This window comes from Tachypleus tridentatus, chromosome 10 (genome assembly GCF_004210375.1).
Source record: "Tachypleus tridentatus isolate NWPU-2018 chromosome 10, ASM421037v1, whole genome shotgun sequence".
Classification (NCBI taxonomy): Eukaryota; Metazoa; Arthropoda; class Merostomata; order Xiphosura; family Limulidae; genus Tachypleus; species Tachypleus tridentatus.
In genome coordinates, this window is record NC_134834.1 from 104,671,235 (window position 1) to 104,678,149 (window position 6,915).

Below are 6,915 nucleotides of genomic sequence, written 5' to 3' on the forward strand. Positions count from 1 at the left end.
AGAGGTTTTGTGTCGGTGGTTGTGTGACAGTATTTCGAAACGGTTAGTTTAAGTTGACCATTATAATCTGGGCGTGTGAATCTCTCAGATGTAAATGAGTTTCTTAAGATATTTATTGCAAACGATATGTTTTAGATGATGTAAAAATCACTGAGTAAATAACTATCACTTAGTTCAAAGTTTTATCTCAAATATTCTGTTATAAAAGTTTGAATTCGATGAGTGTCTTCAGTTCACTTTTTATTTGCCGATAATGAAAAGTTAATATGAACGTTGTAAGTGTTACTTGAAACATTCTTCCAATTTTTGTCCAAAGATATTTTTTTCAGATTCAATACTACCTGAGAAAACTAACTGAAATAAAACTTTCCAATGACACGCGTTAAGATAAAATATACCCTATACATAGGGTTATCTAGGCTTTGGCGTTTGTTTTTTTCAGATATTCATACTATGTTTTCGGTAGGAAAATATATTTAAATTGATAGAAAAATATATTCTGGTATAATGTTGTGTTGCATTTTCGTATTATAAAAGTATAGAAATAAAAGAAATGTCTTATATTTCTGATAACATCTAAAGACATGATTGAATTTTCCTGAAAAATGGATCCAGACTCTGGTGAGATGGTCAAAAGTAGTTTGAACTAAGAAAAGCTCTTAAAATATGCACAAAATAAATTGTGTTTTTTTTTTACATTTAAAGGATATGTGCTATTGGAAACAAGACTTTTGAGTCACTTTGTGACCGTAATAATGTTAATTATAGTATAATTTTGTCATTTGATTGATCTGAAACGAGATAGTGGATGATTTTTATCAGCAAAAGTATGCGGTAAGTATACAAAGAAACATTTCATCTTTAGTATACAGTGCCTCGCAAAAATATTCACCCTTATCAAGGATGTCACATTTTAATGAAATACAAATAAAGTAAACAACATTTTTAGTTAACCTGTATTTATTCAAAACTTTGATGATCAAACTTAACAGCGTAATGTGTGAAGAGGCTGAGTGTCAGCAAAACCTGAAAAGAAAATATATAAATTGAAACTTGCTGATTGCATAAGTATTCATCTTACTAAGTCAGTACTTGATGGTGCAATTACTGCTGTGAGTTTTTTCGGATAGATCTCTACCAGTTTTGCACAATGGAATGATGTAGTTTTTGCCCATTATTCTTGGAAAATTTGCTCCATTTCCGACAATTTCTTTGGGGATCGTTGATGGAATGCAATCTTTATGTCTCGGCATAAGTTTTCTATTTGATTCAACTCAGTACTTTAACTGGACCACTCCAGGACATTCACTTTCGTCTTTTGAAACCACTTCAATGTGGCTTTGATTTTATGCTTCGGGTCATTGTACTGCTGACATGTGAATTTTCAATCTAGTTTTAGATTCTTGGCTGGCTGAAGCAGGTTCTTCTCTAGGATTCACCTGTGCTTTGCACAATCTATCTTCCCCTCAGTCTTGAAAAACTTCTCAGTCATGGCTGATTAGAAACATCCACAGGACATGATGCTGTAACCACCATAATTGACAGTTGGGATGGTATTGATATTATGTGCTATGTTGGGGTTATGTCATGTGTAAAGTTTTGAATTTAAACCAAAACATCTCAATTTTGATTCATCTGACCACAAAATCTTCTGCCATATGTCTGCAGTGTCATTTACATGCTTTGTCGCAAACTCCATATAAGATGTTTCTTTTTCAGTAATAACTTCTTTCTTGTCACTTGTCCATACAACCATCTTTTTTTATGTATGAACATCGTCTCCCATCTCAGGCATAAAACTTTGTAATCTTTCAAAATCACTGTTGGTTTCACAGAGGTATCCCTAACCAGTTTTCTGCTTGTCTAGCTGCTTAGTTTGGAAGAGAACCTGATCTGGGTTGTGACTAGGTGGTATGAAGCGCATTATATTTCTTAGTGATTGACTTCACTGTACTCAAAGAGATACTCAGCGACTTTGAAATGTTCTTGTGATCTTCTCCTGATATGTACTTCTCTACCACCTTACCCCTGACTTGTTTGGAAAGCTCCTTGGTCTTCATAGTTGGTATGTCGTATCACTATGTGAGTTTTGGTTTGAACATATGCACTTACTCTGAAATCAATAAACTGCTTTGATTACACACAGAGAGAGCCAACTACTCTAATTTTGGGACATTTGAAACTAATATTTTGCACCTGAACTGATTTATGGTTGCTGTAGTAAATGAACTGAATACTTCCTCGGTTGAGAATATTCTAATCTTCTTTGTAAATATAACTTAATTACATAATATCAGATTTTTTTAGACTTCTCAGTCTGGAGTAGATTCTAAATATAAAGTTTCATTAGAAAGTTTCATGATTACAACCTTAGACGTCAAAACAAAACGTGTAAACATTATAGGAGAGTGTTAGGTGATTTTCTTCGATGTAATAAATATATGGAACCAAACTTTTGGGTCAAAGAGGCATCGTGAAGCTAAATGTTCATTGCACCAATATAAAGCAACATATATTAATTACAAGAAAATATTTAACACTTATTCGACAACTAGAGAACGTGCACTTATCTTTAACTATAAAACGTGATTCAAGCTTTAAATTTAAAGGTTCTCTACTGCCTTTTTTAATTAAAAAAGTTAAACATATGAGGGATGGTCTTGGATAAATCTTTATCTCAGACTATAAAATCACATTTCCTTAAATGGTATCTCTGATTTATAGCTTGTCTATCAGATTTAACATGCCGGGGCAGAGAAATAATATCCGTATTTTATAATTTTTCTAAAATCTACATGTGATGTTGGCTGTCTACATGGTGTAGATAGGCCATCAGTTATTTGGATACAGTCCATGAGTTACCTCGTGATATGAGGGAAAACTGAGTGCACAGTTTTGTGATGCGAACTACACAAAAAGGTTATTTTTCTATTTGTTATAATACTTGATTATCAAATTGTTTTTGTCTATATTCATTAGTAATGGACAATTTGTGAAATATTTTAAACCTTTAACAAAAATTCAGCTAAACACCGCAAAGTTTTTCTAAAACAAATATTTAGTTCTACGCCCTGTTCCACATAAATTACAGTTCATTTTTACGTGATATAGAAAGTTCTGAGTAGGACTTTTGACTTCAATTTCATAAGAAATAAATTGAAACACTTTTTCAGCTTGTGTTTCATAAAATGTTTAGAAATACCTCTCGGAATACAGGTTCTAAAATGTTCTTGAATGTCATTAACATGCTGTGGAAACACCTCTTACCAACGGCTTGAGTTTCTTGAAGATATCCTGAGAACACTCTTTACCATCTGATTGAGATTCATAAATATGTTCTGAGAACACTAGTTTTAACCAGTTCACTTTAATAAACATTATCAAGTATGTGCTAAGAAATATTTTGAGTTTCAGAAACACATTCTGGGAACAATCCTAACATGTAACTTGAATTTCAGAAACTTGACCTCAGAACTTTCCATCCAACCAACGTGGGAGTCAGGAATATATTCTACGAGCGTTGTTAAAAGCCAGTATTAGTTTCGTAAAGAAATTCCAGAACATTTTTAACAATCAGCTTGTGGCCCGTTAGTGTATTGTGGGAATGGTCCTCGCAAGAGTTTCATTTTCAAACACAAATTATTTGAACGTTCCTAGAAACGAGCTTGAATTTCAGGAACACTCTTACTAACCACTTCAAGTTTCAGAAATACATGTTGGAAACCTTCCGAATAATTACTTTCAATTTCAGAAACATATACTAGGAACACTCGTATTAAATAGTTTGGGTTTCATAAACACATACTTGATCACATTACTAACAAGCCACCTCTATTTATATATATATATCTATATATATTCTTGGAACAAAGCTGTCAACCAGTTTAAGTTTCACAAACTTAATCTGGAGCTCTATTATGAGCCAGCAAGAGTCTTATAATCCAACTGTAGAATACTTGTATCTAAGAGTTTGAGTCTAATAAACATCTTCCAGGAACATCCTCAGAAATTAGTTTGAATGTAAGAAACATATTCTGGAAACATTCCTGATAGCCAGCTTTAGTTTCTTGGACATACTTTGTGAACAATTGGAACAGGCAACTTGACTTTCATAAATGTAATTTGCGAATATTCTTTAAAACGATTCTGAGTTTCAAAAATATATTCCAGAACAATCCTAACCAGCTTGAGTGTTGTAATTACATTCTAGAGCAATCCTAAATACCAGCTAGAGTCTTAGAAACATATTGTGAAAAATCTCTTAACAACCAAGATTACTTTCATAAACACATTATTCTAAAACGTTTCGAACAACATGTTTCATAAACTTGTTCCGGTAACATTCCTTACGATTAGCTTAAGTTTCAGAAACATGTTCTGCGAATACTCCTACCAGCCATGTCTTTAGTTTCATAAAGACATTCCAGAACACCACTCGCAACCAGTTAGTTGAGTTTAATAAGCATATTGTGTTAATAAACCTAACAACGAGTTAATGTTTCATAAACATGTTCCAAAACTCTCGTAACACAAGCTCAAGTTTCATGAATATAGTCTGGAACATTCCTAACACCTAGCTTGAGTTTCCAAAACTTATTCCGAGAAGACTTCTAACAATCAGCTTGAGTTTCAGAAGTATATTCTGGGAACACTCCCCCCCCCCATAACCAACCAGCATTAGCGTCTTAAACATGTTGCTGGAACACTTTTACAACCAACTAGACAACAGTTTATATTTTAACTTGAACTATGTTTGAGTTTTAAATGTAAAATCCACTAACCCTAAATAAATTAGTAATTGGTTTAAAACTGAACAACTAAAGGATCGCTTGAGTCCGCTTATTACGTATATGGTTGGCTAGTTTCAGAATTAAATAAATAATTGTGACCTCCTCAGGAAATTTTCACGTAGAAATGTTTCATGTATTCAAAACTGATTCAAACTGTTCTGACATTAATATCCAGGGATAACCCCGGTAGAAAAACACTTACCCGTTATAGGAACCTTTCTCAACCCGATCACTTCTAATCACGAACACTCACACTTCTGGTCAATGCGGAATTGTAGTTCACACACCTAGTTTATCTCAGAGAATATGTTCGCAGAAAAGGCAGCTTTTTATTACATCCTGTAGAATAGACCTACATAAGAAATCTTGTGTTGAAATCTGTATAGCAAATAATGAACCACCTACCACCTAACCGGTCTGCCTGGAAACGGTTTCAAACAGCTGCTCCCTCTTCTGGTAAAAGCTATGCATAGAACTTTCCTTTCCCTCCTAAAATGGGATAAAAAAATTTAAGCTCATCCTAGTTTACCCTAATCAGTCAAGACGGGTGTTTCCCTGTGCGGTTGTCTTCTGTCTTTTTTCCTACTTGAAGAAGCCGTCTAAATATAGCGGCACCACTGCGATCTTGTTACCAGAGCAACGCTCGTGCTTTCCGCATCTTCTCACCATCCATCTCCGAATGATCTAACTCAGAACTGCCACAGCTCGGATGGAGCAAGGTTCTGGCAGCGTGCACTGCCTGCGGCATCTTAACTCCGCATCACTGATGTGTTACAGCACATAACACTGAATGTCTCGGTGTATGAGGCTATTGGCAGAAGCAGCCAAACCGGTGGGTTTCAGTTGAAACGTCTGGTCTCGAGCTATACATATTCCGCATATCAGTTCTGTGGTTGCTCTTTGTTGCTTGCTAGAATGATTAATTTACTAGCATGAAATGGAAAACGCTAAGAATCGCGATTCCTTTTCAGTGATGCGAGAGATGTTTCAAGAACGATATTAGGCGTTATTATTGTACGGAAAAACGTCAAGAAAAAAAAAATCTCTTATTTAATATATTTTGAAAAGCCGTTAGGTGACAAGAAGTTTTACTTTATGATGGAGCCAATCAGCCTGCTCGGTAAAGGAAGAAAGCTATAAGAAAATAAATTTTTGACCTTGGTATTAACTGATGTTCGTTGCATTATCCAAGAGATGGGTAGGATACCTAAGTACTGACAAGTGCTGTTAAACTTTAGAGTTAAAAACGGTAATGTATCTCATATTCCGACTACACCAAGAAATCTCTTTCATCCGAAGGAGAAGCAATTTTCTTGCATTCTAAAATTCCATATGGTCAAAACAAAAAAATGACACCTTGTACGTTGTAAAAATAACCTTAATTACGTACAGTACTTGCGAACTTAGAGGTTCAAACGTTTACATTAAAATAAGCTTTGAAGGAAATTGCAGTGAACCATTATGTTTCTGGAAGAGTTACTTATGGGGATAAAAATAGTCCATTCTTTTGAAACACAGTTATATAAAACCCTTCTTTCATCGAATGTCGTAACGTGTGGAATTTCATTTAGGTTACAATGAAATAATTTGTGATGCTATGTTTGTTGTTCAGTAAATAATTTCGATATTAAAGGTTCGAAGAAATGTTAATTGGTTCAATACAATTTCCAGTAGAGTGGAGGAAATACTATTTTACTTAAGTATTATTAAATTTGTATTAAAGTAAATTTATTTGTTATGGTTCCATAAAAAACAAATATTCATATTCACGACACCTTTGTGATACAGTCTATGCCTAATGCTGATTGAAATCGTCAAATGGTCAAAGTTATCTGGTTAATGCTTCTACCAAACTGACCTCACATGTTAAGGATTTAAATACAAAGATTCTAGTTTCGAACCTCGACAGTATTTTACACTGAAGTTTTCCAGTGTTAACATGTACATTATGTTGACAGGAAAAACGTACTTTCGAGTTTGTTTGATTTTTTAATTTCACTCAAAGCTACACGAGGACTATCTGCGATAGCCGTCTGTAATTTAACAGTGTAAGTCCAGAGGGAAGGCAGCTGGCCATTACTACCAACAGCCAACTACTGGGATACTCTTTTACCATGAATAGGGA

The 6,915-nt window shown here is 34.3% G+C and overlaps 1 long non-coding RNA gene across 1 annotated transcript; it reads right to left on the minus strand.

Moving 5' to 3' along the window:
* Positions 1-942: 942 nt before the first annotated feature.
* Positions 943-5,852, minus strand: LOC143230023 (uncharacterized). The gene is made up of 2 exons (XR_013016188.1): positions 4,993-5,852; positions 943-2,113 (listed from the first exon to the last, which is right to left on the minus strand). It is a non-coding gene; the product is annotated as an uncharacterized LOC143230023 (long non-coding RNA).
* Between the last annotated feature and the right edge of the window lie 1,063 nt (positions 5,853-6,915).